Here is a 10,000-nt window from a genome sequence, read left to right as displayed (position 1 = left end):
ACAGGCAGACGCGAGGGTGCTCGCCCATTATTTTTATTTTTTTAAATTCTTTCCTACCTTTGGTGTGCCATGCAAGAATTTATCGTCAAAATGGCGGCCCCGAGTGCAAATTTCTCGTCTGCACTGCTGGCTGGATGATTATGTGATGTTTTGAAGGAGGGTGTTTTTTTTTTGTTTGGATTTTGTGTGAGGGGGGGAGGGGGCTGGGCTAGCTTTTTTTTTTTTAAATTTTCTAAACATTCATCTCTTATGTAACAGTGTTCAGCATTAAAAAATTTAAAAGAAGAGGCACTTACTCATCAATTTCAAAACAGCCTATGAAGAAAAATAAAAAAAATTTAAATTCATTCCAGTTTTATACATTCATGATTTGATCACATGTATAACTTTTCTTTTTTATTACCTTATTTAATTTTATTATTATTACTACTATTGCTGCTACAACCTAGAAGATACCTCAGTGATACTAATACCTGCTGGTAAAGTTAAAGGTTTCACCTTTCTTTCTTTAAACATATCACAATACCTTTCTTGAGTTAAATATTATCTAATGGCTTTAAGAAGTTATGGTAATGTTCATCAGTTATAGAGTGTGGGTTTGTGTGTGTGTGTGAGAGTGTATTTTGAAGAGGGCTTTGGTGGTTGGGATGGTGAGGGTGGTGGGTGTTGTGTGTGGGGAGGGGGGGGGGGGAAGTAAAAGAGTGTTCATTACACGATTTCTCCTGTTGTTTGTAACAATCACACCTGGTATAGCTATTTCGAGTGGCAAATACAAACTGCAAAAAAAAAACATCTATATCATTGCCAACGGCCATATCACGATGAACACACCGGTTCTCGTCCGATCACCGAAGTTAAGCATCGTCGAGCGTGGTTAGTACTTAGATGGGTGACCGCTTGGGAACACCACGTGCCGTTGGCACTACTATTTTGCACCCTACAGAAAAAAATTTTTTTTTAAAAATTTCAATTTTAAATTTTTTTTTCCCCCACAATCACCACATTTCCCCCCCCCCCCCCCCCCCTAACACACACACTCACTCTCTCTCAATCAATCAATCAATCAATCAATCAATCAATCAATCAATCACTCACTCACTCACTCACTCACTCACTCACCCACCCAGTAGCTGTGAATCTTTGCATGTGTATACCTCATACAAAATTCAAAGTGAAAAAATAAATATATAAGTGTATATGTATGTATGTATGTATGTATGTATGTATGTATATATGTATATATGTATATATATATATATATATATATATATATATATATATATATAAACACACACACACACACCTATTTTGAAGTTTCTCTGTTTCAGTGGGCAGTTATGTATAATAATGAGAGATTCAAAAAGACGTTGATAACAATGTCATCAATGCCTGTTTAGTGTGCTCATTTGTTGGATGGTCGGCAGCAATACTAGAGGTGGTACAGCTGTAACCTGTAAAATTGTACCTGCAATGTGTTGTGTATGGAAAAAAATAAAAATTATATCATCTAAATTTTTGTTATCCAACAATAACCTTCCCATCAATGCATGATGTCACAGTAGCCATAGCTCTACTCTTTCTGCCATATAACATTGGGGGAAAAAAAAAAAAAAAAAGGAGCTATTAGAATAATAACAAAAGATAAAAAATCATCTAACTGCAGACCAAAATTCAAAAAACTTAAAGTCCTGACTGCCATAAATGAATACGTTCTAGAAACTTTTTATTCATTCTTAAGAAAAAGAAGAAAAAAAAAATTATTATTTTTTTTTTTTTTTTTTTTTTTAGATATTCGCACATAGGTATAACACCAGAAATGCTAGTAAATTGAGGATAGTTGAACATAACACTAGGCGATTTGAAAATGGACTAAATTACTTGGGAGTAAAACTTTACAACTTAATATCACAGAAAATAACTAAAACAATTTACCAGTATTAAAAAAAAAAACAGTAAAAAAAATTCTTCTAGAATATCCTACCTACCCTCTGAAGCTATTCTTTAATTTGATTGATAATAGAGAAATTGAACTGTTAATTTGTTGAATGGACTTGTGATAACAGCTGCTTCATGTTTTGCATAAAGTTAAATTGTGTAACATGTTATGTATTTTTTTTTTTTGAAATTTTTTTTCTTGGTAACTTGCATCATGTAAATATTAATTGTCTGCACATACATGTTCTATATCCCGGAGCCTTGACTCCACGTGGGATCAACAGAACAAAAATACAAAAAAAAAAAAAAAATCCAGCTCACTAATCTAGGTGCATTTTGCTAACAATATTTGGAATATATATATATTTTTTTTTTGTGTAACATGCAAATTCTGTATTATTCTGCACACATTATTTATAATCTTCTATCATTTTCTTAGATAATAACTATTAATTCATAAAATAGATTGTGTGTGCATAACCTCCTGGAAACATTTGCACTTACCTCCTACTTTACTTTTTCATTTAAGCAATCCTATTCGCATGTATACACTTAGGTTGCAGCATCGAAATTGTGTAAAATTCAAAGTGTGTATTGCCTGAAAAAAAAAAAAAAAAAAAAAAAAAGACATACCAAATATTTGCATACAGCGACACACTACATATTTGCACACAGTGGAGTTTTGCGGTAATTAACCTAGCACAATTTACCACACGCAATCACACGCCCGCGATGAGATAACACACTCGCTGTTTTCCTGTTGACCGGCACGAGGAGTAAGAAAAATTGATATTTACACGAGCACACACTCCCACACTAGTCACAACGTCGGTCATCAAGTTGTGTTGAAAATTCCTGTAGCCTCTGTTTTCCCAAATGATTTCACTTAAAATTTCATTTAACAAGACCATAAACAAATTTACAATACTAATTTCTTAAACAAACACTTCAGCGAACAAGTGACTGTCGCATTCATTACAAAGCTTACAACTTAACAGATGTTTCCGATGTGAAATAAAATAAGAAAATGTTTTACAACCAACCTAGAACATTTAGTCAAAACGTTTTTGTCCTGGTTTATGATTATTTTCCGTGACATGAATGTTTCAAAACTAATAAAAATACGAATGCAGCCAAATATAATGAAGTTAGCACATAAAAGACGACTTAAAATATTTCATTTTTCGAGAATTGGCAGAGCAAGAACGCACAGGTCCAACGGAAATTTCTTTAAAGATAAACGACCATCGGACAAAAACACCCCCTCCCCTCAACCTCAAAAATACGTGAATAATATACTTTTTCAATTATATTTTTATCGTTTTTTTTTTTTTTTTTTTTAATATACTCATTAAAACTTCAAAATAAGCAGGTACTCGTGTGTTTTTCTCTCTACAATGTACCTGATCTCGGTGCGTAAACCTACATCATTTAGAGATGGAATTAATGTACACATACAAGTAAAATTTTGTTCCATTGTAAAATTGAGAGAAAGAAGGTTTTCCAAACGCATTAAGTATGGAGACTTTAAATAAGATTACGAGCTTATAAATGTTTGCAACGAAATAAAGTGACCATGTATCTGCAATTTCAAAAATATTTTTGCTCTGCTAACCTCACATGCAAGCAAGTAAAAATAACCTCACAACTTACTTACCTCTCTCAATTTCGCAGTACCAAAACATAGAAGGGATAAATAGGATAGTTTTTATTCGAAATCCTGCAAGAGTTTTAATTTTTATTAAAATATTTCTCCAATGTAGCATGTGTGTGGAATACTTCATCAGCAACTTGCATCTGCACCTTGAGTGAATTGAAGGGCAGCCAGTTTTAAAAGCTAAACAGAAACTGCACTCTTGAGAATGCATCAGATCCAAGTGAAATGCTTGTTGTGTGTACAGTTAAAAGTTTTATTATTCACACAATGAAAATGTAAACAAAATTTACTCACAATAATAATCACATCATCCTTGGAGGTGCACGAAGAAAGCCATTCCAGGTGGCACTGAACAAGGTGATTTGCTAGTGCTTCCACAGCAAACAGCCTTCATGAAATTATCTCCACATTTTCAGCATACTATACACTAAAGTATACCTAAGTTAATTTAACCATTTTCAAGTGATTCCAGCACAAATTACGTATTTGATTCCTTGAATAACATCTGCAAATGAAAAGTTCCCTGTTTGGTGTAGCAGTAAATTTAAACAGCTCGCAGTGCAAATTAAACAGTGCAGCTGCCATAAAAAAATTACACTATTAGTGGAACTGCCCATTATGTCATCGTAGACTGCTGACATTTAGAAAACATTGAAAAATCAGTGCTAAAGAAGCCCTACATTACTTTCGCTGTCCAAAGTGCGCTGCTCCCTACGTGAGCAAGGCATCGAGAATTTTCTGAACCGTCCGCAACCAGAAAATTGGGTAACCAGATATTTGCAGAGAGAAAAGAAAAGGTTTGCCTTGAGCCTTGGCCGAGGACGGACGTACGGAGAGGAGCTCCGCGCCTAAAGCTGTGTGTAGCACTTCACAGTGCTACCCAGTGTTTTCCTGAAAGGTAGCCTGTGCACCCAGAGTGCGCAGGCAGGTAGAGTGTAACGGTACCAGGTAAAGGTAGTATTAACGACCAACGAGCTCTGAGACACCCGGGGAGTTAGATCCCCTTCAGCCTAGCCTGAACCCGGCTAACTTAGCCCCGGGGGACGGTCAGTGGGTGCTCACGAGTGTGAGGCTGACGCGACTTAAAGACATAATGACAGAGATGGACGACTCAATGCCCTCCCCTCAGGAGGACGCAACCGATGGCGACTGGCAGACAGTCGCCACGAAAAAGGCGAAGAGGTCGCACCACGAGATGGCGGCCTCTTCCTCAACCGAGCAGGCGGGCCCCGCCCCCCCCAACCAACAGCCACCTGCGGCAGCGCCCAAGGCCCATCGCGTCAAGCCACTCTTCGTGTTCCTTGACCAGGGGCACCAGTACCCGCGAGTGTACCATACACTCAAGAATGCCCTCACCGAGCGCTTCACATGCACAAACCGCGGGAAGGACGAAATAATGGTCCACACCGCCACCATCGCGGACTACACGCGCGCAGTTAAGGCCCTTCAGGCCATTGGTGCGCAGCACTCGGTACTTCTGCAACAGCACGAAGTACCGAAAAAATTCGTACTGCGCGGCGTACACCGTCACACACCAACGGACTTCCTACAAGAGGAGTTCGCCGCACTGAACCTGCCCGTCCAGAACCACTGGTTCCTGGAGAACAGGCGGAGACGGGAGAAGTGCGACGCCCTCGTCATTGAGGTGCCGCAGTCGTGCGACTCAGCGACCATTCAGGCTCTGCGCGAATTCGCTGGAATGCGGATTCGCGTGGACGACTACAGGCGACCGAAGGGCCCTGCGCAGTGCAGCAACTGCCAACGTTTCAACCACGTGGGCAAAGGCTGCAGTGCAGCACCAGTCTGCAGGTGGTGCAGTGGCTCGCACTGCGCCACCGAATGCCCGCACGGGGGCCAGCAGGAGCACAAAAAGTGTGCTCACTGCGAGGAACCGCACTGCGCCAATTTCAAGGGGTGCAGTGCGTACAAGAAGGAGACACGGAGGCACCTTCCCCCCCAAGAACGAAAGAAGCGGGAGCTACAATCCCGCCGCGACATGCGCGACAACACGCGCGCCACCAACCAGCCCCAGCCTCAACAGCAGACACCACAGGGACATCACGCCCCCCCAAGACACAACCCCTGGGGCCCACCGCCGCCGTGCTTCGGCGACTACCTGGCGCAGGCCAGCGGGAGCCGGTATGCGCCCCTGCAGCAGCACTGGGAGCCCAGCCACAATGAGCTGGACTACCCAGTCCTTGCAAACAACCCGTGGCAGAAGAAGAAGGGGTTCAAGAAGAACCCCACCGGCCACAAAAATGGCCAAGGAAAGCCCCCGCGCCCCGCCCAGGACAGGCCCCGACAGCCCGCCCAGGACAAGCTGACAGCCACCAAGCCAGCTCCCACACCGGCGAAGAGAACGCCAGCCCCCGCCCAGCCGCAGGCCGCACCCGTGGCAGCAATGGCAGTCGATGCAGCACCAGAGCTGCCAACTGCCCAGCAGACTCCGTCCACCAGCGCCCAGGCACCGCAGCTTGCGGACATCCAGGCGGTCATCCGCTCCCACGAGGCCATCATAGGCAACGCCCAACTGCAGAGTGCCATCGGCCCTCTGTGCCAGCTTCTAGTCATCTGGCTAGACACGTCCAAATCCATGGCAGACAAAATACGTGCCACCATGGATTGCGTGTGTGCGCTTGCTGGGGTCGTTGTCGATGACCTACAATAATTCGGCACCGAATTGCAGCACACACGCAGCCACTAGTCTTAAGTTACATTCCCTCCTCTTCTGGAATGCACGCGGCATTAAAAATAAACTACCGGAATTTATCAACCACCTGGATAAACATAAAATAAAAATAGCTGCGATAAACGAAACGCATCTGACTCCGACAGACAGGCTGACAATATTAAATTATGTCATCTATAGGCGCGATCGAGACGCACGAGGCGGTGGAGTAGCCCTTGCTGTACACACTAGTGTACAACACACTGCCTGCCAGCTCCCTGATTTCCAACAACTGGAGGCTATAGGAATTAATTTAAATATAAATCGGCAACAAATTAAATTAATTGCAATGTACGCCCCACCAGGCAGGTCCCTCAGCGAGGCAGACCTGGATACTTTATATGGAGCGGCCCCGAGCTTCCTTGCTGTAGGCGATATCAATGCCAAACACATAGAGTGGAACTGCAGGCGCGCTACAGCGAACGGCAGACTACTCTACACTCACCAACTCAACAAAAACTATACAGTACATGCTCCCTCAGAGCCCACACATGACTCTGGTCGACTGAACGACATGCCTGATATTTTAGATATCGCCCTGAACAAACGTGTCAACACGGGATTCGAACTCGAGGTTGTACATGACATGTCATCGGATCATTTCCCTGTTCATTTAAAATTTGATGACGCAAATATAGACTCCAACCAGCCACGAAAAATCAGGGACTATAAAAACGCGGACTGGCAACAATTTAAAAACTATTTAACAGTAAATCTCCCCGACGCGGCCGAAATAACTATTGAAAACAGCGACAATTTAAATTCCGCGATATTAGACCTAACAGAAAAAATCCAGGATGGTATTAGCCAGTGCATCCCAGAAAAGGAGGTTAGGTTAGCACACGACGAGCTGCCAGAATACATCCGCAGCTTGATTTCACAAAAAAATCGACTGCGGCGTGAATACACACGGCGTCGTACACAAGAGACGAAACGCCGAATAAATGAACTACAAACAATCATTTCAGACGAAATCTCACTCTGGCGAGGCAGCCAGTGGGAAACTAAAATCGCGCGACTCGACACCCAGGACGGAAGTGCCTGGACAATGACGAAGCGGATTTTAAATAAATCGGAAAAAATCCCGCCCCTTGAAACAAACAATGGTGTAGTTTTTCAGCCCTGTGATAAGGCACAAGCTTTCGCTGACACACTGGAAGCAGCTTTCCAGCCCAACATGCAGCCCTGCGATAGGATATTCACGGCGCAAATTTACCGCGAACTACGTGTTAAATTGCGACTGCCCACAACCTCTGAGCCTTTACTTACACAGGCGCAAGAAATAAAGCGTGCTATCAAGAAAATGAAGCCGCGAAAAGCTCCCGGGAATGACGGCATACAGGCTGTTGTCCTCAAACAACTCCCGAACGAAACACTCGAATATCTAGCTGAGTGCATAAATGCAATGTTTCGGTTAAATATTTTCCCCTCACAGTGGAAAGAGGCTAGAGTTATAGTCTTTCACAAGCCAGGTAAAAATAAAACACTGCCACAGAATTACAGACCTATCAGTCTGCTAAGTACTGTGTCTAAAGTCGTGGTGAGTATTATACTACACAGACTTAATGTACACATACACGAGAATAACATACTGCCGGATGAACAGTTCGGCTTTCGCAGTACACACTCGACAGTACATCAGCTCGTGCGCCTGACAGAAGAAATCACAAGCGCATTTAATGTACAGGATTATGTAGTCGCTACGTTTATAGATGTAGAGAAAGCCTTCGACAGAGTATTTCATGCGGGGCTAATCTACAAACTATACCAAACAGGATTTCCAGACTGTTATATTAAACTAGTCGCGTCCTATTTAGCAGACAGAACCTTTAGAGTATCTACTGAAGGAGCTCTGTCAGACATAAAACAAATAAGAGCAGGTGTACCACAGGGAAGCATCTTAGGCCCTGTACTCTTTAATATATATGTCAGTGACATGCCACGCCCCGCACACCGACTAGTAAAGCTGGGCTGCTATGCAGATGACACAGTGCTGTATAGCAGGTCCCACAACCTCCAGCTAGCTACCAACAGACTGCAAGTCGCGCTCACTGAGTTCGAACAATGGTGCACGACTTGGCGTATAAAAGTAAATACAACGAAATCAGAGGCCATTGTATTTACTCGTAAAAATCTCCCGCCTGTAGAACGCAGGCCGCAAATACGTTTGTTTGACGAACAAATACCGCATAAGGAGGTAGTGAAATATCTAGGTGTTCACATGGATAGAAAACTACTCTGGCGCAATCACATTGACACTAGGCGAGCGCAAGCGCAGGCTAGGATCAGTGCACTATACCCAGTAATGAGTAGACGATGCGGCAGCAAGGTTAAAACCGGCCTACTGCTGTACAATGCTCTAATACGGCCAATAATTACATATGCAGCCCCAGTCTGGGCAACAGCTGCCCCCTCACACCTAATAAAACTGCAGAGGATTCAGAATAGGTGCATTCGAATCGCCACAGACGCCCCACGATACTGCCCTGTAGAAGCATTGCATCGTGAAACCGAGTCAGAGACTTTGCAAGACTTTTATACTCGTACAACACAAACTTTTTACGATAAATGCGTAAATAGTTTAAATCCGCATATTTCCTCACTCGGAAATTATGATCCCGACGAAACACAAAAATACAAACGCCCGAAATCCATCCTGGCGCATCGACCACCGTAGTGGCCCGTGATTGGCTGGAGGCTCCGGCCAATCACAGCGCACCTGCGCTCAGCCGAGGCCCGACCCCAACTCTGTGGTTGCGGACTGGCGAGAAAATTCTGCTTAAGAATCGCGCAGTTTTACACTCGTATTTCTGGCAGCTCCAGACTTAGTATTAAGTATTTTAATTTCTTAAGACATAACTTTAAGTCCTAATATTAGCATTAAGTAATAAATTCTAAACATGTGCCTGACCACGTCCTGGAGTGCAAATATGCAACATTGGACTAGCCAATGATTGACATGCTCAGGCTGGCAGCACATTGTGACTGAATTAAATCCCCCCCCCCCCCCTGCCCATGCGAATCCGGCGACACACATGCTTTTGGCCCAGCGGGGCCCTAATGAATGAATTTTTGGCCCATCGGGGCCCTAATTATTTTTTGGCCCAGCGGGGCCCTAATGAATACACCAACACACAAATTCCCCACTCTCATAGGAATGTTTATTTTTAATTAATAAGTGAGTAGACTCACTATCGAAGAATAGGTGTCCGACCATGTGTCTGACCACGTCCTGCGGTGCAAATAATCAACATTGGACTAGCCAATGATTGACATGCCCAGGCTGGCAGCGCAATGTGTCGGGCATACATGGCCGTGGTAACTGGGGCAACCTGGGTGCCGCGGCCATATAACTCATAGTTGTAAGATGCACCTTTCTTTCTTTCAGCTCACCTGGCTGGCTGGCAGCCTGGGGGAAACGACGAAGTCGCCCCCTAAAAACCAGTCATGACCAAACACCCAAATGCGGACAAAAAAGTCCAAGTGCCCGCCCTTGCTTAGTAGATATTTTCTACTCTTCCAACTCTTCTTCCTGAGCCATCCTTCTATTCCCGTAGCCAACCCGCATGTAATTAATGCATGAAATTTTGCATCCCGCATGTAAGTGCCCAGGGTTTTCCCTGTGTCTATGCAGGTTTTACCTGGGCCCAACTTATCTAGTTTTAGTCTAGAATAGTCAG

General features: G+C 43.5%; 1 non-coding gene across 1 annotated transcript; it reads left to right on the top strand.

The window, feature by feature from the left end:
• The first annotated feature begins 803 nt into the window (after positions 1 to 803).
• On the top strand, positions 804 to 922 carry LOC134543846 (5S ribosomal RNA). Its single transcript, XR_010077295.1, has one exon. It is a non-coding gene; the product is annotated as a 5S ribosomal RNA (ribosomal RNA).
• The last annotated feature ends 9,078 nt before the right edge of the window (positions 923 to 10,000 follow it).

This window comes from Bacillus rossius, unplaced genomic scaffold (genome assembly GCF_032445375.1).
Source record: "Bacillus rossius redtenbacheri isolate Brsri unplaced genomic scaffold, Brsri_v3 Brsri_v3_scf22, whole genome shotgun sequence".
In the NCBI taxonomy this organism is placed as follows: Eukaryota; Metazoa; Arthropoda; class Insecta; order Phasmatodea; family Bacillidae; genus Bacillus; species Bacillus rossius.
Note: the sequence above shows the minus strand (reverse complement) of the source record. Positions and strands in the feature narration are given on the sequence as shown.